This window comes from Delphinapterus leucas, chromosome 20, assembly GCF_059928025.1.
Source record: "Delphinapterus leucas isolate spDelLeu-1000000601 "Yukka" chromosome 20, BTC_Dleu_Yukka2, whole genome shotgun sequence".
NCBI lineage: Eukaryota > Metazoa > Chordata > Mammalia > Artiodactyla > Monodontidae > Delphinapterus > Delphinapterus leucas.
In genome coordinates this window covers 42,807,379-42,835,215 of record NC_143148.1, presented here as the reverse complement: position 1 = coordinate 42,835,215, position 27,837 = coordinate 42,807,379, and the positions used below count along the sequence as shown (strand labels likewise).

The window sequence follows — 27,837 nt, the reverse complement described above, 5'->3', positions numbered from 1 at the left end:
CAACTGCACCCAACACAGACCTAGTGTGGGAGGACGTGAGGGACCCACACAGCCTGCCTCCGCCACACGTGATGTCTTGTGTGCAATGCATCCCCCCTCCTGGGGACTTGACGTCCAGGCCACGGCGCTCTGCCCTCACTGCACGGCCCCCCGCCTGGCCCCCCAGCCTCCCCGACCTCAGCAGCCTCCACAAGAGCCTGCCCCCCTGAGCCCAGGGCTCCATCTCTCAAGAAGGGCATTCTCTGCAGGGCCAAAATGAGCCCTCTAGGGACATTTCAAAGAAAAGCGTGAAATACAAAGGCTCTGTAGAGAAGCACAGGAATCTGCACTAAGTGAGGATAAAAGGCAGCTGCAAACCAGCTGGTAAAATGCAGTGCCTGCTCGAATCCCACCCTAAAGCCTGCTGGGAGGACAGCTAGAGACAGGTCAGCATTGTCACTGAGGGTCCCTCCCCCACCTACCCACTAGCAGGGCCCTATGAGACCCGACACAGCCCGCAGAGCCCCGCAGTGAGTGCGCCATCAGAAGGGCCATGACAGAGCCTTCTAAAAAGAAGTCCAGGACTTCCCCGGTGGCGCGGTGGTTAAGAATCCACCCACCAGTGCAGGGGACAGGGGTTCTAGCCCTAATCCGGGAAGATCCCACATGATGCAGAGCAACTAAGCCCGTGTGCCACAACTACTGAGCCTGCGCTCTAGAGCCCGTGCTCTGCAACAAGAGAAGCCACCGCAATGAGAAGCCCGCGCACCACAACAAAGAGTAGCCCCCACTCGCCGCAACTAGAGGAAGCCCATGCGCAGCAATGAAGACCCAATGCAGCCAAAAATAAATAAATAAATTTAAAATAACTAAATAAAAAGAAGTCCAACATCACAACTGTACCCACTCATCCAACACATCATAACTGCCCACCTGCCCCTGGGCAGGTCCAATCCAGGAGTTCTCCACAGTGAAACCCGGCAGATTTGATCATTGCCGGTTGAGAGTAATGAAAATGCTCCCACTAAGTTGCTTCCACTAATAGTGCTTGGCATTTTATGGTGCTTCTCCCATCTTTAGTTTGTGAGCTATTAGCATACAACTCTAACTGAATGGCTACTAGGAGCTGGCAGACACCCCGGGGTGCTGGGACTGTGTTCTTGCCCTCCTGGGGTTCTCAACCCAGGGGAGACAGAGCCATGGTTGAGTTATTTATGTGCAAAATGTACCAGGCACTGGTACAGAGAAATAGGACACGGCCTCTTCCCAAGGATGGGCCAGACATGCCAAATGCCTGGGTCCTGGTCATGGCCTTGGCTGGCTCAACAAATCACAAATTGTGATTTATTCATCAATAAACTGATCGCAACAAAGCCAGCCCAGGTTCACCCACCCAGATCTCAGTGAACGTGTCTGCCACTCTTGCCTAAGCTTTGGCTCTCACAAAAAAATTTCGATATCCATCTTTTCTTTTCTAAATATTTAAAAAATCTCTCCTCCATTTTCCTAGGAGTTTCCTCTGCCTCTCTTGCTGTTATAAATTCACAAATAATTAAATACTCATGAATTGACACGCTTTGTCCTAAATGTAACTGAACCTACATAACTGATTGTTTTCCCTTTTCACCTTGGATTCCAGGAAGCTCGAGGCTAAATTTAGATCTTGATCACAGAAGAAAGATTAGTCGTTGTAGTTAGAAATTTTGTATTCTCTTTTCTGACTGGGTTTTAATTTCCCATTTCTATTTTAATAACCTCACTGTCATATCTTTTGCTATAAGCCTCCAAAATCCTTTTTTTGATAAGAGGAGGAGAATAAATGAAGTCAAGTTTTAAAAAGGCATACTCTCCAAGAATTCTTTCAAGAGGTTATTGATCATTGAAATATCTTTTTCTGAGGAAGATGGCTTTAATTTATGCCTATAAGCAGGGTTCTCTGCCCTTCCAGGATGCTGTCTCAGATGTGAATTTTACAAATTGATGGAGACAGTGCTCATTGCCTACGTTCTGTTTTCCCTAAATGCCTTTAGCAACCTGTGTGTGAATCAACGCATCTCACCAAGCTACATTTATGATTAAGCAATAATTATAACGTGCCTGGACCTGCACCTCAAATGTTCATCTCAAGTCAAGATGTGTGTCCCCTTTAATCTTTTCCTGATCAAGCTTCTGCCTCATGTCTGGCCCCCACACCCCATTCTCCCTGGGAAGCAATCAGAAGACCACATTAATGAACAAACAGGCTGGAACACCCATCTGATTTTAGAAGATGCCCTCAGGCAAACATTAAATCCTGTCTCCACCTCCCTGCCCCCCATGCCCTGTTGTGCTGCTGTGAGCTACTTTCATTCCTAACAGCTGATTCTGTTCAGCAAATGTTTGTAAATGTCGGTGGTGTGTCTCCTCCATGCTACAGTGAGCTTCCGCCCCCTGCAACTGTGTTTTCTGAGGCTTTTGTGTCTCCTAATGGTGCCTGGAACATTTTGAACATGATAAGGAACTCAAATAAAATGAACAATAAGCGTCCCCAACCAGCTAGAGCTTTCAACAAGGCCCTTAATGAAAACACTGAACCGCATCGACATCTGATAAAGGCAAACATCTGGAGATGCCAGTGGCAGATGCCCGATTCTGCTGAGGCTGATGAATGGGCACTGAGTTATCTGGGGCTCAGCAGCGTCACTCAGCTGGGCCTGCTGCTACTTCGACGACAGGCTGCCCCCATCCCAGGACACAATCCCGCCTGGAGGGAGTTGGGAATGATTGCTTGTCCATTCACCAGCCTAAGCCATGCCAGCTGACCACCACCATGGGTCTGTTGCCCTGTCCGTACGAAGAGAAGGGCCAGGTTAAATTTATTTTCTCTTTCACTTTTCCATTTCACAGAAATATCATATTTTCTAGACGAAGGTGTTAATTATACCATAGGCACCATCAAATGGCACTAAGTGATAACTAAATGTTCAGGAGGTTGACATGTATATTGTTTCAAGTAGCTCTGTGAGTCATTATCTAATTTAGATAAACGGCAAAATAGTGGTATCATAATAGCCCCCTTTTATTCTGGTTTACGCCTCATTGTCTCTGGGTGTAGAATAAGAAGTGAATCACCAGACAGGCCCGTGGGAAAAATGGCAGGCCGGCTAAGAGCATAGGCTCCAGCATTAGACCCACGGGGCTCGAAAACCCAGCCCTGCTGCTGACCAAGGGCAAAAGCTATGACCGCTGAGGGCTTCTCGGAGGGGATCAGGGTTGAGTACAGAGTGGGGTAAACCCCTTGACACTGTGCCCGGCATAAAGAATGGGCTCCACCTGTGTTAGCTGTTGTTAAGTCTTGGGTTGAGGGCAGAGGGATGTCTCTGGGTTTCCACTCTCAGGGGTGAGGGGCATGTGCCCACATGAGCCTCCAAACTGTACCCAACGAGAAGGGGGCGTGAACCGAGGGTTTTACTGTGAAAGGGCTGCCATCCTGCAGCTGAGCTGGCATCTCTCCAGGGCCCGGGCCATGTTTACTTACATTTCTGAAAGAGGAAGAGGGCTTTCAGCCTAACATGTTTTACTCCAAGTCACCATTTTCTTCTGCGTGTAGCTTGGCTCTTCGTGATGGGAGAGGAACATCAGGCCTCCCAGACAGAATGATTCTGTGCATCTCCTTTCATGAAGGCCGGCCAGGCAGCCAGCAGAGTCTTGGAAACCATGAAGTCCTGGCCAGTAGGACAGAAGCTACAGGGCAGCCATGAGTCCCAAGGATGTGACCCCAAACCTTTATCAAAACACCTGCCTTGGGGGAAGAAACCCAACTTTCCCCACTCATAGTGCCTCAGAAATAGGTCTCCACCAAAAGCTACAGATTCCATAAATAAGTTAAAAATCAAATTATCAGAAGAGGAAAATCCCATTTTCCAAGAGTTACCAAATGTCTGGGTAAGAGCCAGGGTGTACCCCAGCCTGGCCCACAGGGCCTGGCAAGTCCGAACACATGTGACTAGGGTTACAGAGGCTGCCCCACTTCTGGTGTCATCAAGAACAAGGTCTCCCACAGAGTGTGCCAAGTCACTGGAGTGGCCCCGCCAAGTACCAGTGCCTTTTCGTTTCCAATTTGGGCAGAAAGCTTTCTTTTCTATGTTCTATTCTTAGAAACAGTGTTTCAGGCTGTCGTGATAGCCCCTGATTCTGCACTGGGCTGGGCCACAAACAGTCTCTGGGGGCTGGAGCCTCAGTGACAGGTGGGCCAGGGACACAGGTGACTCCCCTCCTGCTCCCTGAGGGACCCTGACTCATCCTGCAGTCCTGCTACTAAAGGTTTCCCACCAGACCCTCCTCATCTACCAGCACTGCACACCCACCCTTGCGTTTGCTAAGCTGTGGTCACGGGGACTCCAGGAGAAAACACAGAAACCAGGCCAGGGGTGTGATGCTGCCCCTCATCCCAGCCACGCCACAGCCTCACCGGGAGGACTGGTGCTCCCTGCAGTATAAAGCTCATGGGCTTTCTGACAGCTGCTCGAGGGCCTTGGTGCCTTTAGTCACAGGCATTCTGTAAAAAGGGGAAGCTTCTCTCCTCCGTTGTAGGAGGATCCAGTGGTGTATCCCTCAGGGTGCTGGCCAAGCCTCAGGGTTGAAGTGAGCCAGGGTAAATTATCCTGCAGGCGATCAAACATCAGCAAATCCATCCTAATTCACCTCATTTAAGACTTTTGTTTTCCATAAAGGATTAAGCCAGGAAAGAATTTAATCACACCAAATCCACTTCCAAAATGGTTACAGATCCCACGATCAAGAGTAATGATTAGGGGTTTCCCTGGTGGTGCAGTGGTTAAGAATCTGCCTGCCAATGCAGGGGACACGGGTTCGATCCCTGGTCCGGGAAGATTCCACATGCCACGGAGCAACTAAGCCCGTGTGTCACAACTACTGGGCCTGCGCTCTAGAGCATGCAAGGCACAACTACTGAAGCCCGCGCGCCTACAGCCCGTGCTCTGCAACAAGAGAAGCCACCGCAATGAGAAGCCTGCGCACCGCAACAAAAAGTAGCCCCTGCTCAACGCAACTAGGGAAAGCCTGCGCGCAGCAACGAAGACCCAATGCAGTCAAAAATAAATAAATAAATAAATCTATTTTTTTAAAAAAAAGGGGGCTTCCCTGGTGGCGCAGTGGTTGAGAGTCCGCCTGCCGATGCAGGGGACACGGGTTCGTGCCCCGGTATGGGAAGATCCCACATGCCACGGAGCGGCTGGGCCCATGAGCCATGGCCGCTGAGCCTGCGCGTCCAGAGCCTGTGCTCCGCAACGGGAGAGGCCACAACAGTGAGAGGCCCGCGTACCGCAAAAAAAAAAAAAGAGTAGCCCCTGCTCGCTGAAACTAGAGAAAGCCCACACGCAGCAACTAAGACCCAATGCAACCAAAAAATTTAAAAATAATAATAATAATAAGAGCAAAGCTAAATAAATGTCTTAAAAAAAGAGGCAAGACTAGCTCCTCATCAATCCAGAAACAAAGCCTCCTCACCAGCAAGTCAACAGAGTGGGCCTCAGTCCCAATGAGCCATTCTTGCCCTTCTCAGCATCTTCCTGGAAGCCTCCTAACTCAGCACACACTGGCTTCCCAGGGGAATGATGTGCCAACTTGGGGGTGCGTTTTGGACTGAGATACCAGCAGGAGAGGCTCTGACCAGCCATTGCCTTAAACCCTCAGTCACAGTACCCACCAGGCTGTACAACCAATCAGACCATTAGAAGAATGCCCCACGCCTTCCACCACCAGCATAAACGTGTCTTCTGACCTCATGTGGACCCTGCTGTGTGGGGCTCCCACCGCTGGTGCCAAGACGAAAAGCCCGACTGAGTCATGATTCTGGCCTAAAGCTTACCCTCAGATGATGACAAATGTACTGCCAGGATCAATCCCAGGCTCACAGCCCTTAGCACATGGATGCAGTCCCCTTCCCGGGGCCGGTATATCTCACATCACCCCCATTTTATGGGGGAGACAAACTGAGGGTGCTGTATCGCTCAGGGCTCAGTCAGAGGCAGAATCATGCAAGCATGATGGCATAAGGAAATTATTATAGGAGTCAGACCTTACCAATTGTGAGAGGAGCTGGAGAAGCAACAGTCCAAAAGAGGGACTTGATGGACCAGAGGTAGGTCACTAGCTGGCCCTGGTGTGGGTGAGGGCGTGTTGGAGCTTTGCAGAGAGGTCTGGAAGGCAGGCCCGTGCAGTGAAGGGAGGCTGGGGTAGGAGTCTGCGGAACGTTGTTGGCTCTTAGTGGCCACCACCTCCATGAATTTGCAGAGAAGGGTCTGGGATCTCTGTTGGTCAGCTGGGCTGGCAGTCGAGAAAGAACCGGGGACAAAAATTTCCATCCAATCTGAAAGTAACAGATCCAAACACAATCCCCAATAATCTGATTATTATTTGGCCTATGTGACTCCCAAACCACCAGTTAGAAGAGAAATTCTCTCCCACTCAGAGCTGGTCAGAAGTTTTCCATGTCCATGAGCTCAGTGGCTGAGAGTTTTATGATCCTCAGGCACAGAAGGGGAAGGAAGGGCCAGCCGCACTTACTGGTTGATCTCCCAGCTTCGGTTTTGAACAGGGCAGTGTTCCAGGTGTCTAGGTACTTTTGTCAGGACTTGAAAGATGTGACCATGGCAGGATGAGGCTGCCGGTGTGCACGTGGCCAGTCTGAAAGTTGCCCCCATCTATGTCTGGGACACATGACTGTGTGTACCTATAATGTATAGTACTGAAAAAGTTTGTCTCTTCCACTTAAATTTTTCTTAAAGCCGTCAGAAAGTACTGGTTGGTTCTTCTTGTCTGAGTCTAATCCAAGCATCACTGTTGTCTAACTCACGGACCAGCTTCTGTGTCTTGATAAATGCTGACAGAGCCACTACGCTGAATTAGCAGCTGATTATGTCTGATTTACCCTGTAACAGCGTTAGGTCCATTTCCTGGGATGTAGCAGAAGGGTCCGATGGTCACCAAGATGATCCATAACTGCCTCTTAAAATTGCAGCCCAAATGGGTCACGCCAACAGGTCCCTCAACTAAGGGGGGACACCCAAGCAGAGCTGGGAAAGACTGGACAAGAAGCACCATGGCTGCCAGTACCTCCATAAAGCCCTTGACCCAGGACCACATCACCCCTGATGCTTCTGTTTGAGGGTGGCCCCTTCCAGAGGCCACTTGCCAAAGGCAAGAAATGAGACCAGGAGGCTCTGTGACAGGATAGATTGAGAAGAGCTTTGGTTTCAGGATCACATGGACCTGGATTCAAATCACAGCTCCTCCACTGTGATCTTGGGCAGCACGCTTTACTTCTCTGGGCCTCAGTTTCCTCATCTGTAAAATGGTAACGACAACAGTAGCCACCCTGATATGGTGTAGAATGGGGAGGTGTGATGATGTCAGGAACTCAGTGTAAGCCCCACGGAGCCGAGGGCTTCAGGGTATCATGGGTGTCACTGATGTGACCGTGTTTGTCGCCAGGCACTCTTCTCTGGACGTGGGCACTACAGAAGCAATGTCGATACCTGGCAGCTGGCCAAGTCCTCTCATCAGTGAAGACAGGGAACCTGGCGGTCTGAGCAAGAAGCAGCTGACTGGGCTCTGAGTTACCCAGGAGAAATGGGGACCACCACCATCCCCCCATATTGCAGTCAGCTACATCTGGGGGAGCCTGGGCCTGGAGGGTCCTAGTATGTGGGTGTCCCCAAATGAAATGGATGGCACTTAGCTCTTCTGGAACCCCATGGGACTAGAAGGGGTCCCCTCCACTCCCCTCCATCCCACATAGCAGCTGTGCTGGGGGGAAGGAAGGCGGAGGCCACCACTGTTGTCCTGTTTACATGCAAAGCCTGTGAAGACCAGGGACCAGTCCTCAAAAATGAAGTGAGGTGGTAACAGATGTGCAGTGGAGCATCAGGCCACGGGGCAGTGGCAGCTGGATCGTAGCTCCTCCCACCTCACCTGCCGCCACTGCCCACCGCACCTCCACCCTGAACCCAGAACAGGAGCCCACCTAGTAGGAGAGGCCAGAAGTCCCCACCTGGGCAAAGCCAGGCCTCACCCTTCAGCCCAGCCAGGCCTGATTTTGAATCCTGAAGTGACCTCCCCCCACCCACACACAGAGGGACAGTTTTCTTCCTTCAGTGTTTGAATGAGAGGCCAAGAGCCCAAGGAAGCTCAGGGAGAAGCTCCTCGGCCCAAGGAGGCCTGGGGGATCTGTTCTCTTTTTTCTGAGCCAACAGCTACAGGCTCAGTGTTTTAAAATGTTTGAATCAACAGAGGAACTGTTTATCCATATTTAAAAAAAGAAATGTAATTAGAGGTTGGCAAACCCCCAGGGCTCCAGGCCATAGATGTCAAAGGCTTCCTTGACCTGGAGCCGGGTGGAGGGGTTGGGGGGAGACAGGGTGGAAAGCGACGGCAGACACGGGCTGCTCTGCCATAAACCCCACTGGGCAGGGCTCCCTGCTGAGGCTCGTGAAAGCCTCCGTGGCCAATGGAATGGCATTTCACATGTGTCCACGTTTTCCTTTCCTAGGTGGTTTTTCTTTCTAAACTTGGGAATACAGACATTCTATTTTAAGAACATTAATTACTGTCCAATTTTAATGTAACTAATGCGAACAAAAAAAACCCAACTTTGAACCAAGGAAAGGAAACAACTTATGGGGTGATTTTGTGTTCACATCCCTCAAGATTGCCTGAGAACATTTGTCTAATGCATTTATTTCTGGTCAAGAGAAGTGAATACCTGACTTTTTGGTGGTTTCTGGAGAATGAGGTGAGGGCTGGCCACATCTGCCTCAGAGATGCCAGCTCGGTCCACCTCAGGCCAGGATGCCTCCTCGGGGCTCAAAGAGGTAGTGTCAGGAACGTAAAAATAGAGAGGGATTCGGCAGCCACCTTGACACACGGTTTTCTCATCCCAGGGACTGCCGCGTAGGGCCCTCCTGTTCCAGCTATTCTAAGTGAAACAGAAAAAAAGTAAGACTATCTGAGACCTAAATAAAAACAGTGCTATATCTTAGCTACTTTTTTTTTCTGCTTTCTTCCACCTTCTCCCAAGTGCTCTTTCTGGCTCCGCTTTCCTCACCAAGCCAAAAATGGGATACGTCTCAAGGTTCTGTCCTTGACCCCTTTTTTCCCTCCGCCTGCCTTCCTTGAAAACGGACGTCCACAGCTGTGGCTGCAGTTTGGGGTCTACGTGGCCACAGCCCTGCACGTTCCAGGCACGGCCCGCCTCTTGGACAGCCCCTCTCCCAGTATGAAGCCCCAATATCCTGGAACCAGATTTGGCATCTCCCTCTGGAGGGTCACATTTGGGGTATGTTGTCCCTCCTGGTCGTCAGTCCCCATGGCTCTGTCTGTATGCAGGTGGCCAGGTCCCAGCCCCTAGCCCCTCCAGAGCTCACCTCTGAAGCAGGGCTGGGAACACCGGGTGCTGCCTGCAGGAGGCCCTCATACTGACTGCCGGGGAGATCGGGAAGGCTTCCCTGAGGAAGACTTTTCCGCTGAGGCCTGAAGCTGAGGAGCAGCCAGCCAGCCAAGGCAGGGGGGTTCCAGCATGAGGGGACAGAGTGAGGAAAGACCCTGCCTGAGAGGGACCAGGACCATGGAGGAAACAGAAGGACTCTGGAGGTACAAGCAGAGGAGGAGAAGACTGGCAAAGAGTGAGACGTGACACGGTGGTGGGCTCAGGGCATGGATTTTATTCTGGGGGCAATGAAAGAGTTTTAAGCTTGGAAGGCACTCGGGTTTGCACGCAGAAAGATCACTTTGGCTTCTGTGCGAGAACAGATGGTGGGGGCCAGGCTGAAGAACCAGGTGAGAGACAATGAGCTTGGCCAGCGGGTCCTCACAGCACCTGCCCGGCCCCACAGCGATAGCTCTACCCGGTTCCTGCGGGTTCATACCTTCCAAGTCTCACCAGCATTCTGTCCAGAGCAACAGCCCTTGGACCAATCCACACTCTGGTGCTAAGGACAAATAGTGGCAGCATCCACCTCAAGTCCCTCTGGGACAGGAGGGTGGCAGCAGAGAGGGGGGAGGGTGGTGGCTACAAGCCTTCCCAGACCCCTAGGGTGTTCCTCCCTGGTCTGTGGGTGCCTCCTGAGCATTAGGCAGCCCTGGAGGGTCAAAACGCTAGCCAGGAGGGGGCCATCGATAAGCCTTCCCCAGAGTCTGGGCTCTGCCACTCTCTAGCCGTGTGACTCAGACAAGTCACTTACCCTCCCCGAGCCTCAGTTTCCCTCTCTGAGTATGGGAACAATAACACCCAAACCTTCCCAGCTGTTCAGAGAATTAAACGAGAGGTTCTGCATGCAACATCCTTAGCGCAGTTTCTGGCACGCAGCGGGTGCCCCAAAAGGTTGATGGTGATGATGGTGGTAGTGATCTCAGCCAGCTGCAAGCGCTACCACCAACACACGTGAGTTCACAGAGGTCTTTTAACATTTAAGGCTAAATGTTTGCCTATCTCCCTTTATATAAGGCAGCCTAACGGATGCACTAGTTCAAACAATTAGGAGCAGTTTTCTCACAGCTCCTGCTGTGCCAACTGGTATGTACAGAGGGAACTGAACCTTTTGGTGACTGACTTTCTGGTCTGGCTAGAAAACATTTTATTAATTCAGCCAAGGTTCCTTGAGTGCCTCTCAGGGACTGGGCTCCATGCTCTGCACTCGGGGGTCTCTGGGCTGCTAGCACAAAGCCGGGTGGGTGTGCAGTTGAAGGGAGGGGCTTGACAGCTGCAGAGCTGAGCCTTAGAGGCTGGGTGCCAGGTAGATGGACTGGGGAGGGTGTTCCAGACACAGGGGACAGCATGTGCAAAGGCACGGAGGCGTGAAAGAGCATGGCATGTTCCAGGAAAGAGGAAAGCTAGAGGTTGAGGCCATCACAATGAATCACTGGGAGGAAGAAAAAGGCAGACGTGAGGCTGAGGAGGGGGGGCCCCATCACCAAGGGCCCCCAAGCCAGGCAAGGTAGGGGGATTTGTTCTGTGCACAGAGAGAGATCTGAGATGCTGGGCAAGGGCAGGATGAACTCAGACTGCTTGTGGTGGGGATCATGGGCTTGGACACAGAGCATGATGGAAGGGGCCACACCCAGGCTTACTGGCTGTGCCACCATGTGGGCAAGAAATGAGGAGGCCTGAGGGGAAATGACAGCCAGAGAAGGGGGGCAGCAGGGACTGGAAATGGACCGCAGAGCTGGGAGGGACTGGCTCTGGACAGGACAAGTTGAGGGTGAGGAAGAGGCCAAGGACAGAGGCTGCCCACCCGACTGAAGGGGCCGGGGCTGCCGGGGCTGGGAGCTGGAGCAGAGAGGGCAGGGTGGTCCCTGGGGACAGGACTCTGACTCCTGCCTTCCCTCCACTGCTTTCAGTCTCCTCTCTGTCTTTCTCTCTTCTTTAAGTGCCACCAACAGGAAACCAAATACTTTTTTGTTTTGAATTTTTGAATTTTGTTTATTTTTTTTATACAGCAGCTTCTTATTAGTTACCTATCTTATACGTATTAGTGTATATACGTCAATCCCAATCTCCCATTTCATCCCACCAGGAAACCAAATACTTTTTAATTGTTTAATATATTTCCTTGTTTTTACTCTAAAAAAAATGAGCAAGTGGAATGTTTTCTATTTCCTCCTCAAACAGAAAAGCAAAATTACCTATACATGAGCATTCATGTGCATGAATCTCTCAATTTTTATTTTCCCTGGATGTATTAAAAAAAAAAAAAAGGCATTTCAGGCACCAGGGTGAGATTTGGCAACATCATTTGGTGCCCAGCTGGCCCTGGGTGCCCTCCACCCCACCGCAAGAGAGACTCAGGCTGGCGGCCACGACTGAGCTCGTCACTCAAGGGCTTGAGTGAGACCCTGACATGACAGCTCTTTACCTGTAGGATCTGCAAATCTTCCCTCAAAGCCAGAGGGCACGTTCTTAAACCCCGGGACGATGACATTTTGATAAAGTTTTAAAAAAAAAAAAAAACGATTTCACTTTGCAAGACAAACAGCTTAATAAAACAGAATCTTTTTTGGTAACCACCCATACACCAATCAATCTGTCACTCGGAAAACTTTCCTGAGACATGTGAAATGAGGCCACTCTGGTGTTCTATGGGAAGAGAGAGCCCCCCAGGAAGCCTTCTTCTCACCCAGATGACACCTGCCACCCCAAAACAGGGAAACAATCTGATTCAGAGCACAGGAAATACACGGCTAATTAGTTGCTCAATCAATACTGACTTTTGGAAGACAAGCATGAGGCAACTGTTCCAGTGTTTACAGGCAGCCACCCACACATCCACATCATGAGTGTATCTCACCTCTTGTTTCCTTTCAATTCCATCCCTATTGGGAACAAAACACAAAAGCGGTTCCCACCCTGGGGGCCTGCAGAGTGAGCTGCACCATGTGGCCCGTTCTGTGCTGCAGCCATTCAAATAAGAACTCAAAGGGTCAACACCAACAAAAATCAAACGGACAGGTTTCAGTCATAAAGCACATCTCCTCTGTGCCCATTTGAGGCGACCGTCAGAATCAAGACCCTCCCTTCACTCACTCCATCTTCCCATCTCTGCTTGGCTGCTTCGTGTTTTTTCCACCTTTATTTTCCCTTAGCCCTAATTCTCTCACTGCTTAAAAAAAAAGTCATATTATATTGTACATAGAACACAGTTTAAGTCATTTTGAATTGTTTTTAGAACAAGATGGAATAAATCTCAGTTAATCAGAATCTCCCTCAAAGCAGCTCTAACTGCAGAATTCTCCTGAGTTAACCTTGGAAGGGAAGCAGGTGCCACAGTGTTAGATACTAAGCAGCAGTGTCTGAACACAGTAGGCCCTCAAGGAACGTCAATTAATTTGTTTTTAGATGATGGAATCTGCAAAGCCTCAGGAGCAAGTAAGGTGAACTGAGTAACTACGCTGAAAGAAATAAATGACCAAAATATTACTAACAGGAACAGAACAGAACAACAACAACAAAAAATGACTGTAATTCCATGACTATAAAAGAATGGAAAAACATCTGTATGTAGTAGTTTGCCTAACTGAAACAACAGAACAAAGGAATCAGTGATGTTGAGGATAAAATAAAACATCCAACCAGAAATGGAGACACAGAAAACAAACAAAGGTGCAAATAACTGATCTGGAAAATGGGAAATGGGGTCACAGCCCAAAAATAGGAGAGAGAGAGATGCATGGGATGAGGCATACGATGAGGAAAACATCTGGAAAGAAATAATACAAGAAAAGTTTCCAGAGATGAAAAAACAGCTCAGCCTAGAACTAAAGTATACACACTGTGCCTTTCAAATTTGACTCTCAGGGAAAGAAATAAACATTTGCTAGTTCAATTTTTGAATGATAAATTATCTGGCAAGCCAAAATGAAGGGAGATAGGTTCTTTTGAAATTAGAATGACAAGAGAGCTGACATCATGAGAGTAAAGATAAACCTCAGGAAAAAACGTGCAATTCTAACCACACATGTGTATTCTAACCACACATCAGTTATGCTCCTAAACAAGACCTGCTCTGTACAAGTAGAAAGAAACAAACTCCTCTCACCAGCCATTCCTAGTAGTTATTCTAGGATACTTCTGCATCCCCCACTAAGGTCCCAACCAAATGCACAGACTAGCCAGCTCAACTTGCCTGTCCAGCCATGCCTCTTCCCTCACCTTGGTGCTGGGGTTCTAGGGATAACTCCTTCACCAGAGTTCAGTCAAGACCCTTCCCCAAGGCCAGCAGTTGCTCCCCACACTCACCTCAAGGGGCTTCTGCCAACCCAACTTAGTCTCAGGTCTGCATGAAGTCTGACCCTGACACTCAGCTGAAAGGCTGTGTGACTTTATGTTACCAAACCTCTCTGGGCTCGAACTTTGTTGAAGGTAACCTGACTCCAGCATCATCATGTGGGTAAACAAACCAACCTTCTAGGCGCTAGGCCCTTTGCAAACGTTATTTATGGACCTATAAAGTCAGTGTTATTATCCTCATTACAAGAAAGTAGAAACTGAGGCTTGGTGAGATGCCCTGCTTGAGGCCACTACTTACTGGTCTAGGGAGCAGGTCCATCCAACTCCACAGCTGGTTCTGCTCTCCAGGCTGTGTCTCAGGACAGGTAGAGGCATCCAGGAACCCAGACCAAGCTCTGTGCGTCTGTGCATGTGGTCTCACTTGGAGCTGCACGTCCATCAGGGGTCATCCCAGGTGATGGTCTGTGGTCTGTGGGCCTGTGGGCTTGAGGCTCATGGTGGATAAGCAGGCAGGCGCGTGTTTAGGACCACTGCTGGCTCGGCGGACACTGCCTTTCTGTGCTGGGTAAATGGCCCACTTTCCATGCCCACCCCCCAGGCCCGCCCTAACCCCCTCCCACTGCCTATTTAAGCAACAGGCCCCAGCTCCACTGGCCCCAGACACCGCCAGCTTCCAGAGCTAGGAGAGCAGTGCTGCAGGCCTCGCTCACTCGGGATGAAAGGTCCTTCTGTTTCACCATTTCCTACTGGTGCGTTTTGAATGATGATGCTGAGCTGGGTTACAGTGGGAGCTGATTCTGCTCGCCTGGGAGTGTACTGAGATGTATAACTGGCAGAGGGAGGCTCTGATTGAATTTTTCCCATTTCTAATCCCTGACTTGATGTGGTCTTATTTTCAAAGAGGGAGAAAGGCTGTAGTTTGTTGAAGGACAGAGGAGAGTGTATTTCAAAACAAGGTCTGGCTCAGAATTATCAATGATCTGACATGTTTTTCTTGTCTTTTGAGAAGAGGAAAAGTCCTGTAATCTCAAGGTTGCAGAGATTCCATTTCCCCTCAGGAACCCCTCCCTAAATAGTTAGTTCCTGTCATTTAATTTTATTTTGAAAAAACACACAGGGGATTTTTCAGAAGAGTTTGGGAGGGGAGAGAGGCTATGCAGCTTACGGGCGATAGTTAGGGGAATATCTGAGGACAAAGACACCCTCCTTGGCAAATCTCTCATCGAGAGATGAGGTGTGAGCTCCTCACTGCTCTGGGAGAGCGCCGTGGGAGCTGAGCGCCGCAAAGGTTGGTATGGCTCCTTTGTGTCCACTTTCAGATGTCTGTCAGCCTGTGGCCTAGGGGCAGGGTGAAGGCGGCTTACTGAGGGTGAGGAGACAGGCGTCCCAGGCACAGGGGACAGAACACCCTCTAACGTCTTGGCAGGTTGGACTCCCCAGGCCATGGGTGGGGAGGGATGCCTGCCAAGTGCTTAACTCAGAGGAAATAAGCCAGGGTGTCCCCATAAAAACAAGGGCCCCCTCGTGTAGAGCATGTAGAGCGAGGACCTAGGGGCTCAGACTTCCTTCTTCCCGCTCTGATCTGGTAACATCCAGTACCTGTGCTCACTTGGTCCTGGCCATAGCCATCCAAGATCCTGTTGGGAACCCCAGTGTTACGGGGGAGGGGGCATCTGAGGCTCAGAAGTTAAATGACTTGCCCAAGACCTTTCAGCTGACTAGAACCCTTGTCTCACTGGAGCTTTTCTAATGGATTTCTAATCAGGAGGGCGCCAACTGTTTCCCAAGTGAGAAGACACTCCTTCCAGCTCCTCTGCAACATCTTTGGCTTGAGGGCAGAGGGCTTGGGACTCAAATTTCAGATTTTTCTGAAACAGTTTGGGTGATTTGCAAAATAAATAAGTGTATATACAGGACAGGGTCTGGTCCAGAGGGGCCCTGGGGAGTAACGGTTGCCTTGCCTGCGATGTGAGGGTGGTAAGAGGGCTCTGAGCCGGGCAGCAGAACTGGCTTGAAAAGGTGTAAAGCCAACAAGCTCCGCGCAGGGTTGCGCGGGGTGCAGGCTGAACTTCCTGGGCCGAAATCCAAGAGGCCGAGCCAAAAGCCAGGGATTCGGCTGCAAATTCGGGGGCGTGACTTGGGACTGGAAGGAGGGACTAAAGAGCCAGGACTTTGCCCGAGGCCAGGGGGCGTGGCCATAGAGCTGCCCAGGGCCAGGTTTCAGGAGGCGGGGCCGAGAGAGTCGAGGCCAGGTAGTGCCTGAGGCCCAGGGCCCAGGGGCCGCGCGACCAGAAAATCGGGGTGGATCCAACACCTGAGGCCGGGGCGGGGCTACAAGAGTGGGGCGGGGCCAGAGAGTCAGCCGGGCCTAAGAACCCCTACTAGGGAGTGAGTGTCTGGGCCCGCTGATCCTCCGACTGGGTCAACAAGGAATGCCAGGAGCCGGTGGCTTCGTGTCCAAAGGTCTCCGCTCACACGAGCGCCCTCCCAAACGCCCCCCTCCGAAGACCCCATTGGGTTCACGAAGCGTCCCCGCTGAGCCTTTCCTCTGCCGGTCTACTCCTTATCTGCGGCCAAGCGGCTTCCTCCCTGTGCCCCACCCTCGTCCCAGTAGCCACTGTCCCTCTTTCCGGGTCTGGGTTCAGTTCTCCCCCACCCTCAGGTGTCTTTGTGAGGCTGAGATTACACAAAGCTCCTGGGGAGAACTCTGATTGTTCTAGCTTCGCCTATCAGATCAAACCCCTACCTCCCCCCCTCCGGCTGGGGCTCCTAATTCGCCTCTCCCCTGCCACTCACCTGCACATCGCCGGCCTGGCCAGGGTCCAGCCGTCCACGTGGAAGCCTCGTGCCCCCCACCCACGGAGTCCTCCGCACCTGTCAACCCTCCTATCCCCCGGGCCTGTCTAGGTCTGTCCCACAAACCTCAGCTCCCACCCCCTCTGGCTGAACTTCGTGGGGACAGCGGGGCCCACACCCTCTCCTTGGCGACGTGGAGGGTGTGGCGGTGCCTCCGGCGCAGGTGCGGCCCCTCGGTCTCTGTACCTGGGTCACTTGTACTGCGCTGCTCGGTGACTGTGGAGGTCCGGACACCTCTGTGAACCGCTCATCTACTTTCAGGTCCTTGAGTTCACGCAGGGAGTGCTCCCTCTTCAGCCAGAAGGACAAGAAGGTCCCCGCGGCCCCTCCTCAGGTGAGAGGAGCTTCTGGAAGGGGGAGGGGGACGGGAGGGGGCGCTCCAGGCCTCCCCTCATAGGCTACTTATTAATGTTTTATATAAAGAGGTGCTGTGTGAGATTGTTTGAGAAAAGGTTCTGCTGCTTGGATAAAAAGTTTGAAAACACAGCTCTGGGGTAAGCAATCTGGGGCAAGCAGTTTGGTCCCATTCTGAACCGACCCTCATGTGGTTCAGTGCCTGCAGAGGGGGTGTGTCTGACACACCCAAATCTATGGAGAAAATTCGAACTCCTTCAATAAGTAGGAAAAGGATTGAGGCAGCACTTCACAATAATGAAGGAATACAATTTAAATATCCTGGAAATTGTAATCAGATATCATTACCCATTAAACTATTAAAAAAATTTTTTTTTAATGCTAAAGCCCAGTGCATTTCACGGAAAGGATGCTGTGAAACAGGCACTCTCAAACAACCTTGGAGAAAAGCAGTTTGGCAATATGTATCAGAAGCTTTAAAGTTTACCTCGTAATTCTAGTCTCGAATCCATCCCAGAGAAATAATTCAAACTACTACAATAAAAGTGGAAACCAGAAACACATTTTCTGACCCCCTGGCAGTTGGGAACTTCAGTCCAGGAGCCAGGACAGCAAGACCATTATAAGAACCTGCTTCCTCCCAAATATTGGTAAATTAGATGTTATCACGGTTTCTGGGGAGGTCACCAAGCTGGGAGTAGGGAGATTTGGGGGTCCAAGGTGATGGTGACTGGATGGAAAAACAAAAGAGGAGATGGATGAGGCCAGCAGTCCACAGGGAGGGAGGAAAATTATTAGGGTCTTCACTAAGGGCTCAGTGGGGGTGGGTGACAAATGTAAGCTTCAGAGACTGGAAAGACAGGGTGAGGATCTTGTTTGGTGGGAACTGAGAGGGAAGAACAAGCAAGACAAGGGGGATAATGTGGGGAACTTGTCCTGGAGGTAGCGGGGCTTGGTGCTGGACAGCGCTCATTTGCATATTTTGCATATCATGTGTATTAAACTTTGGTGAGAAATGCAGAGAGGAAAGGGAAATTGGGATCTGGTGACCAGGCTACACTTCTTGGGGACTGTCATTTACTTTCCTGAGTCTCAGTTTTCTCATCTGTAAATGGAGCCAACAGTATCTGCTTGGGGTGGTTGTACAGCGTAGCTGCACCATCAGTGTCAAGAGCACATTCTATGAGATGTGTTCTGTGCAACAACTGCTCAGATGTCCCAAGAAGTGGACTGTTAGTTCTGCTTTTCTGAGGCTCATTTCTAGTCTCCCTCATGTCTCTGCCATGGACTGGCTCGTAGTCCCACCTCACAGGGAGAGTGTGTGGCAGGGAGGGAGGAAATGAGTTTGAGGTCCTGAGCGGACCACAGGTGGCCCCAGATGAGCTGGATTGCTGAAGCCACCCTGGCTGGACTCCAGGTCTGCAGGGGGCAGGGCTGTCGCTTGTCAATCAGTCATCAGGGGTTCCTATTATCTGCCTACTCTGTGCCCAACATACAGGTGATGGGATAAAGTACTGAGTGTCTGCAAGGGGAAAAAAGAAGTTGAGTTCCCCAGGACTGGAGGTCAAAGTGGGTGGATGAGCTCCAAAGTTGCTGGTGTCACCATGTGGGCAGGGTCCCTGGTCCTGCAGACACCCTATAGGGCCACACACATAAGGCCCTCCCTCCCTTTGTTTTGAGGTATGGAATTTGCCAACATTGCTCAAGCCTTCTCTCTCTGAGTTCTGTGTCTAGTGTGGTAGATCTGAAAGTATGGGAGGCTGGTTACCTTTCTGGTGTGCAGACTGCAAACATGCAATAAATGCATGGAAACTAACAAGGTCAAGAGAGAAATGGCTCAGTTGAGCCGGGCCAAAGGTCTCTAGTTATCCCTGGGGCCACAGAGGAGGGGACTGGCTGGGGTTTGGTGAAGAGACCATCACTGTGACTTCCAAACCCTGAGCGCCTCTGCTGAGGCCTCATCCCTTTGCACAGATGATGGCTGCAGGAAACTGCCTCAGCAAAGGCATGGAGGGCTAGAAGGGCTTCAGGGGAAATTGCGCAGGTCGGGGTCCCCGGGACTTCAGAAGTAGGCGGATGCAAAGCAATCAGGCTGCTGGGCCTCGCCCCCCCTTTCCTGTCCTTCTCTGCCAGGTGCATCTTCCTGGAGTCAGCAAGGGCCACTGAAGAGTTTAGCAGGGGAGCAACATGACCTAATGTGTAGTTTAGAAAGATGCCACCAGCTGCCATGTGGATCAGAGGAGGGAGGCCAGCTGCAGGGGGACCAGGTGATGGCTGTCACAGCATCTAGGTGGGAGAGGGTGAGGCCTGAACTGGGCGTAGCCATGGGAATGGATGCAAGGGGTTAGGGAGGCAGAACCGTGGGCTGGGTGACAGGAGGTGGGTATGGAGGAGGTCCAGGGGCCTAGGACCACTCAGGAGACAGAGCTGGTGTTGGGGAAGTAGAGGAAGACAAATGATAAACTTTTAGGGGAAGATAGAGAGCTGTCAATTAAATTCATGGGGTCAGAGGTCAGGAGAGACACCTGGGCTGGCTATCACCTGGGAACAGGTGACCCATGAGAGATCAACCAAGAGAAGAGAGAGGAGGCAGGGGAAGGTCCAGCTCCTAAGGGGTGGGCCAGGGAGGAGGGGACAACAAAGGGCTCGGAGAAAGAGCAGTCCCAAGGGCAGGAAGGGAACAAGAAGGATGGTGGCCCAGGACCAGGGGGAAGAGAGCTGAGGGAGAGATGAGGATCAAGCCGCTTAGGCCTCCTGTTGGACCTGTTTCTTAAAGCAAATCTGGTTGAAACTGCATAGACTGTTTTCGCATTGGTGCTGACCTCTGTTCTGGAAATGTTCTTTCCAAATCTCTACCGGAAAGCCCGGTGAGATACCCTGTGCACCTTCTGTCTAGCAGTGGGGGTGGTGCAGGTAGCGTCAAGCTGGGTGGCTGCCCAGACCCGCAGCCAGCCAGAGGGTCACAGCCAGGGGGTCACTCAGTCCTTCCAGAGTGCAGCCAGCACACACCAGGCTCTCACTACTCTGAGGTCTGTGTGGTATGGGTTGGATGCTAACCGGATTCTAAGCACTTAAGTTAAACAGAACCAACTAGGGGTAAACTGTAAGTGCATGCATTGGAGCCTCTTCTCAAGCCCATTTTCCACAGCTGCTCCTCCCCCGGCGTCTCCTCCCGGCCTGTAATTTGGGATCTGGCGGTCACTGTGGCCATCGAGGGCACAGGCTGGCAGGCAGGACTCCTGAGTGACACTGCCTTCCTCGCGCCTACTCTCAGCTCTGCCACCCCATCTTACCTCCCTCCCTTGCTCACTGCTTGTTTCACCCACCACCCACCACTTTCCTGTCTCCATACCCTCTAGGAGGACCCCCCCACACTCTAATATACACCCCTAGAAAGCAAGGCTCTGACCCCAGAAATTCTTGGGCCCTTGCTGTGAAATACCCCGAGCAGCATCTGACTCATAGGGAATGGATGCCGAGCACCCCCAGCCTCCCAGCTTGACAGCTGCTGCCCTGCCCCTGCCTCTGCCTCTGCCTCTGCCCCTCATCAGCCCTGGCGGGCACCAGTCAGCCAGCACGACCTGGCAGCGTCTGACCACGCCTGGCCTCTGGGCTCTGACACCCCAGGCTGTTGGCTTCATCTCGAAGCTCCCTCCTCCCTTCCCCTGCAGGCCCTGCTCGGCCCCCGGGACCAACCGCATATACCTGCTGTGAAGTACTCTGGCCCAGCAGTGACACACATCACTTTCACTCACAGCTTGTGGGTCAGAGCTAGTCACACGATACCACCCAACTGCAAGGGGACCAGGAGGTGCAATCTTGCCTCATGCCTAGAAAGTAGGCCCGCACTGCTCTAGCGGCCAGAGGAAGCGACGCAAGAGGCCTGTCCTAGGCTTGCAGGCAGATGTGGGCAAAAAGGGAAGAAAAGTCTAACCCGGATCTTCACAAAGGCAAAGCATGCGTATCTTTTTAAGTTAGTCACTCCTGAATGGAAACACGTCACTGTCTACACTAGCAATGTCTACACCAGCAATCTGGGGACATGTGGTCTCCATCCAAGAGTTCTTGTCTCCCGTTTCAGAAGTGTAGGATTCAACAGCTAAGAGCAGGTATAGACAGGGCACCACTACCAGAGAGGCAGGGGTTAACTGGAACCCAGAGCCTCAGAAGACCCCTGGAAGCAGTTTTGGTGGTAGCAATTAGAGGGAACTTGGGGGGCTATAGATCCCCATGATGTCTTCCCCACTGGTCTTTGCTGTGGACAAATGACTAATTCACATTCTTATGCAAATGTAGCTCTAAGTCCCACTCCCCAGGGTAGCAGACAGCAGCCCCCAATCCCCTCCCAGTTATACCTTCTGGAGCAGGCCCAGGACAGCCCTGCAGGCAGGTCGGAGGCCTCCCCGAGCAAGCAGTCCATGGTTCGGCCTGAGCTGGGCCATCCTCTCTCAGGAGGTCTTCTGGCTGGTTCTCTCAGAGCCAAGGGCTCCTGTGGTGCCGTGTGCAGAGGCAGGACCTGAGGATAGCAGTGGCCTGGTGTCCAAGGCCTCTGAAAGGGCCCAGGACAAGGACCTCAGCCCTCAGTGGTGAGTGAGATCCAGTCTTGGTTCAGAAATGCAGCCCTCGGGCCCAGCTGCCCAGAGCTACAGGGAAGGTTGGTGAGATGCTGATGCCTGATTTTATTTACCCATTCGCACTGATTTGCTTTTTAATCTTTGCAGAAATTCTCCTCTAGGACTCAGTTTGTTAAATGTTCTTTGCATAGAAAACTTCAGGCTGAATGTGAAATGATTCCTTTCAGAAGAATTTTAGCAAGTCTATTCCGTTTTAGGGAGGTTTGTTGTCTTCATCTGTGTTCTCTGGTGCCTTGAAATGCCTACACACTGCTCTGCCAGCCAATCCATTCCAGGAGGAAAGGCTGTATTTGAAACCCAGCTGAACACTGAGTCTGCATAAATCCTGCCATTTGTGTGGACTTGTATTTAAAGTTCCACTCCCACAGAAAGTATGTTGTCCTTTCTTCTTAAGTGAAGTATGTTCCAAGCCTTGTTCGGCTCAGGGACCATTAACATCAGCTCTCATGTCAGGGAAGCAGGGACTTTGCTGGGACAAAAGCCTCAACAGCGGAGCCTGAGAGAAGTGAGATTCCTCCTAGTGTCCGTCCCTGAGGAAGGACTCTCCTGAGTGGCGCTGGCCAGCAGGGAACTTGTTGGGGGCTGGCACTCAGCTGGTCACACAGCAGACAACACAGGGCTCACCTGAGGCAGGTGATGTAACCTGCTAGGGAGTTCCAGGATGCCCGGCTTCTGGCCACTTGCAAGGTGAGGCTCAGGCACAAACCTCAGCACCTGGGCAGGCTCAGAGCTCTTGAAGTAGGAGGCCCAGGCCCGTCCAGATGCTCAGCTGTTGGCACGTGACCTCTCCAGTGGTCAACAACTGCCTGCTCCAGTCCTGCCCTGGAGCTGCCCTGTCAATGCCAAGTGGAGCAGACTCTGTGAACAGGGCCATCTCAGACCTGATATTCATCATGCAGGAAGCCCTCACCCACCCAGCACCTCCCCACCCTGGGTTCAGCCGTCGTGAGGGCAAAGGACTGGCAGGCGCCCTATGGGCTTCAGCCCTCAGCAGACTCTAGGCAGACAGATCTGGCTGCAGGCAGGTTCCTGAACCTAATACAAGGGTACATAGGAATGAGAGAAGATGCCGCTCAGGATGGCTCAGGGGTGGATTTAGGTATCAGCCACCATCCAGCCTTCTCCTTAACAGTCCCCATTTCAGCCACCAACAGATGATTCTGGAATGGCAGACCATAGAGGGTAGGGTGGCCAGATCTTTGAACTCAGCCCCACCCCATTATGGAGCCCACACTCCCAGGCAACTGGCCCACATCCCTGCTACACAAGGTCCTGAACCCAGAGGTCTTGCAACTCTAAACACTAGGTTGGTTGGGGCACCCCAGCACATATAACTTCAACTTGGCTTAAGATTTGCTTTCCGGTCACGCAGGAATTGGCTTTATCTGGGCTTTCTGAGTTCTGACATGGAAATGCCGAGGCTGACTGATTGAAGGAGCGCCACAGAGCTGCTTGCAGCCTGTTCCTATTCTCAGAAACCACATGACGCATTAATAGCTCCCATGGAAAATTTCGTTTTGAAAATTTTATGGCCCCACTGCCTGCATCTGGCTTCTGCAGAGGCCTGTGACTTGGGCTTGCACAAGCAGCCCACAATAGACAGTCCTGTCTGGAGATGGAGGCCCGGCATCCCCTGCACCATCCCCGCCCCTCATTTGGGATAGAAGGGCACGCTTTTTGTCAAGCAACCAAGCACACGAGGAGGAAACTTCAAAGGCTCCAGCTGTATCTTGAGGGCCTTTGCAACAAAGAAATTAACAGTAGTAGTAGTAGTAATAAAGTAATATTACAGTCGTCCTTCAGTATCCACAGGGGATTGGTTCCAGGACCTCCCACAGATACCAAAATCCAGAGACGCTCAAGTCCCTTAGAGTCAGCCCTCCTTATCTGTGGGATCCACATCCATGGATACGGAGGAGTGAGGAACCGTGGATTCAGAGGGCTGACTGTATTAGAGATGTGTCAGGCACCATGCTAAGTGCTGCCCATCCATCCTCTCTAACTACCCTGAGATATTGTTACTATGTGTGCTTAACAGATGAGAAAACTATAGCTCAGAGAGTCAGTTAAGCACCTTGTCCAATATCAGAAGCAGGACCTGAACCTGCACTTCTGACACCAGAGTTTGTGCTTATAATGTCTGCACTGCTGTCTCCTAAGGGATGCTCATGGGGCACAAACCACAGGCACCAGGTCTCACCAGGCCTTCGAGGACTCGGGAGGGAGACCCCCTTTTCCCAGTAGGCAAGCCAGGGGGTACCAAGGGAGGTTTGCACAGGAAGGGAACTGATAAGAATTAAGTTTTGGAAAAATCAAGTAGCAGGTATATATTAGTCAGGATCCTTTTGGGGGCAAGTGACAGAAACCCAGCTCAAAGTGTCTAGAGCAAAGAAAAAGGTACTTTGCCAACTCGTTAGTTAGAAACTCTGGGGCTTGCGTTGGCCTCAGGCACAGGGAAACTGGAGCTCAAAGATGTCACCAGGACTTGACCTCTCTCCTTCCAGCCCTAAGGTCTGTTTTCCTCTGAACTGGATTCACTCTCCAGGAGGGCTCCAGAAGCTTTAGGCTCTTAGTGCTTCCATCTCAGAGAAAATGCAGGCCTCTTTCCCGAGGGGTCCAGGAAGAGCTAGGGTCGTGTAACCATTCAGTGGGGTCAAGAGGCTGCTGGGGTGCCGACTGGCCTGGTGTAGCTCATGGCCCTCCCCTTGCATTGGTGTGGGGCAGCAAAGTAGGTCTGCCACGTCCATAGCGCTGGAGCAGGCTAGGATTCGGGCCTGTGTTGGTGTTTGAGACTCCACTGGGAGCTCCCAGGCTGGTGGGGGGCCTCATGTGCAAACCGGCAAGTACCAGATTAGAGGGACAGTTGGGGATATGCAAGGGAGGGAGAGATGGGAGGGGTAGGGAGGCTGGGGAGGGCTTCAAGGAAGGGGAGGCAGGTGCTTTGGACATGGAAGGGTGAATAGACATTTACCTGGTACAGCTGTGTTGGTGGGAGTCGTTGCTACAGCACGTGTTCACACCAGACCCTGGACCCCGGTTCTGCTTCTGGGATGTGGCTTTCAGGGATTAGCCTGGATTTGTCTCACCTGCGTCGCATGGGCAAGCATCCTCTTCCGTCGTTCTTTCTGTCCTCCCAGCTACGAGTTGACTCCAAGTTTCAGCAGCTCAGAGCTCATGTTGCTATGCCAACCCCTCCCCAGCAGGCATCCAGGCAGAAATGGGCCGGCCCTGATCCCAGTGCTGCCGGGGATGCGAGCACATTCTGGTCATTGGATTGGAACACTCCTCTCCGCCTTTCCTGCGGAAACCTGGGGCTTGGCTCAGCTCCTGCTAGACGTGAGCCTTTGGAAACAAAAAAGACGACGAGAGGAGGTCCCTCTGCTCCAGGACTCCCAGCCCTGCTGCCGGGATGAGAGGGCTCAGCAGGCATGAGGACCAGATGCAAGTGGTGTGAGGGAGGGCCAGGGCCCATCCTAGCCCAACATGGGGCAACACCTGACCCAGATTCCCAGAAGTTCCCAAAGTAAGGCTTAGAGATCCCAAAAGATGGTGTGGGCTTCCTCAGAGGGGCCAGGGCTTGCCTTCGCCAGTAGAACTGGTCTGGCTTACTCACTTTCATGCTGCAGGAGAAATTTAAATTCAAAGTCAGCACCCCTAGGGCCCTTAGGGCCTCTGTGCAGCTCATCTTGGGGATCAGCACACATGCCAGGTCCACTTCCCAGGGAGATGGAAGTGGGATGGCGTCTCAGTGCCAGTGTTATTTGGCATCCAGTAGCAGAGATCCTGTCCATTGCAGCTCGCCCACGAGGGTTGTTGGGGACCCATCTCTCTATCCTGCCATCTTCACTCAAACAGGACCAGGCCTGGCCAGGCCCTGTTCCTGAGGATGCCCTCCCCAGGGGAGGGCAGATTAGCCAGCCACAGAGCTCTGAGGACAGTGACTTTGATCAGTCCGAGTCCCCACTTCTCATGCTGTGGTGGCCGCAGGTCACAGGTTAGCAAACAGGGGTCTCCGTGTTGACGGGTCACCACAGATCATCAGTAACCTGCAGAAGCAACTGCGGTATGAGCTGCTTGCTCTCAATGGCCCAGGCATTGCCTGTCTGGGAGTGGCTGGGCCTGTGACCTCCCAGGTGCTGTCCAGGACCTGACCAGCCGCCTCTTCCTCTCCCACCTGCAAACTGTTGGAGCTCTCTGCTCCTCTGTCCATCCTGGCTCCACAGCCCGGTCTCCTTGTCGCAATCAGACCCAGTCCAGTCCTCGCCGCAGGGGGAGGAACAAGTTAGTGAAGGCCAGCGGCTCCGACCTAAGGTGTGGAGGCATCTCTGAGGATCTGAGGGCTCTGCAGGTCAGTCCGGGGCCTAGAAATACAGCGGGCAGGCTCGGGCTGCCCCAGAACAGCACACAGGACCAGCTGGTCCTGTCTGCAAACTCCACTGAGTTTACAGGTCGGGGAGAACAAACAGGGCACACAGGGCCAGCCTCAGGGGACGGGTGGTCAGGGAGGCCCTGCAAGGAGAGGGGGAGGTAGGGAAGGAAACAGGGCCAGCCATGTTAGTGGCCTGGCCCCCTTTAATCCTCGTGATAGTCCTGGGAGGCAGGTATTGTTACTCCCATGATGAGACAGAGGCTCAGTGAGCCTGACTCCAGTGCCAGGATTTCATTCAGGTCAGCCTGACCTTTGAGCCCACACTGAGCATTGAGCAATGCAGCCGGGGGTGAGGGAGTGAGGCTGTGGTCTCTGCTTCTAGAACAGAGTGTTTGAGTCCTGGGAGCCCTCCCTTGGGCACTCTGTAGACCCCCACTCCTGAGCCCAGGACCTGAGGGTGTCTGGGACTCCAGGCCAGTTCTGGAAACGATGGTATTGGGGCAGAGGTCATCCCAAGCAACCCTAGAAGCCACACACCAGGATTCACAATAGGGATAAACCCGAGGGTGATGGTCGGCTTTAAAATAGGAACCTGAGAGAGCAATCCTGCCTGCAGGGGTGACTGGCAACAGCTCAGCACACAGGGCCTTTGAGAGACCTGTCAGCCCCACCAGAAATGCCCATGGTGGACTTTTCTTGGCAAAGGTGCCAACCCCAGGACACGGAAGCAGAGAACTGTGGCGGGGAGGAGAGGTAGGTGTTCCTCCCTGGGAGACAGAACCCGGGCCGGGCCAGGCAAGAGAAAGGGCTGGGACTGGGGGCGCGGGCTGGGTGCCTGTGCACCACATCCTGCCCTGCCAGCCCTCCGAGGACTCTCGGGTTCTCTGAAAAGCTGCCAGCCTCCAATGTTTAACTTTGCTCTCCTCTTTCGTGGAGAAAGTGTAGATCAGACTAATTAATGTATTGCTGTTTGTTTACCCTCCTTTCATTTCACTGAGACAAAATAATTAACCACAGAGCTTTAGAAACCAGCTCCATTGGTGGCAATCCCTTTTGTGTCAACTGCGTCAGCAGCTTCTGTGCGTGGATGCAGGGACTGCACGTGGCAGCAGGGCATGTGGGCAGCACCTGAGGCTCCTTATGTCCAGGGCACCGTGGAAGGAGAGGCAGGTGGAGGGGTTCTGGACAGGGGACCTAGGAGAGTCGTGAAGGGCCAGGATGGCAGGCAGGAAGGACTGAGGTGCTCGGATCTACCACATCTCGGAGAACCGCTGTGATGGCCACCGCTGCCCATCGGCCCTCTGGGCTGCCAGCCCCCTCAAATCCATCGATGCCTGAATGGGGACAAAAAACATTCCTATGACCAGCCCAGGGAAGGCAGAAAAGTCACACCTACCACTGCAGTCAGGGCTGGGGAGGGAACTTGCCGAAAATGGTTTCTGGGGCCACAGCAGAAGTGAGGAGGACCCAGGGCAGCTGAAGAGGGACACTCACCACCAACCAATAGCCCTGTCCCAGCAGATCCTAACCCTGATCAGCCAGTGTTGGGGATGAGCCACACACAACCGAAGGTTTAAGAATTTATCTCAGGAAGCCTTTTATGAAGTGAGGCTGCATTTACCTCTGACCCATAACGGAGCTATGGCCACCCCACGGAACACAGGCCAGTTCTGTTTGGAGGGCAGCAAGGCGTGAATAGAACAGACCCTCTCCTTTCCTCCCAAATCCTTTCTCCAGAGCTGTCATCACAGCCAGGGCTCCGCCACACCTGACTCCTAACACAGTGTGACAGTGCTCCTTGTAGGGCAGACAGCCCCGCCCGCTCCACCTTCCCAGCCTCTCAGCCTGGACACAGCACGGCC

The 27,837-nt window shown here is 52.3% G+C and overlaps 1 protein-coding gene and 1 long non-coding RNA gene across 4 annotated transcripts in view; one reads left to right on the top strand and one right to left on the bottom strand.

The window, feature by feature from the left end:
• SMPD3 (sphingomyelin phosphodiesterase 3) overlaps positions 1-27,837 on the top strand; it is an 83,795-nt gene that overhangs the window by 38,475 nt on the left and 17,483 nt on the right. The gene's annotated exons all lie outside the window — the stretch shown is intronic.
• LOC111179602 (uncharacterized) lies at positions 188-27,829 on the bottom strand. Its single transcript, XR_016391016.1, has 3 exons — positions 14,061-27,829; positions 8,744-8,951; positions 188-6,349 (listed from the first exon to the last, which is right to left on the bottom strand). It is a non-coding gene; the product is annotated as an uncharacterized LOC111179602 (long non-coding RNA).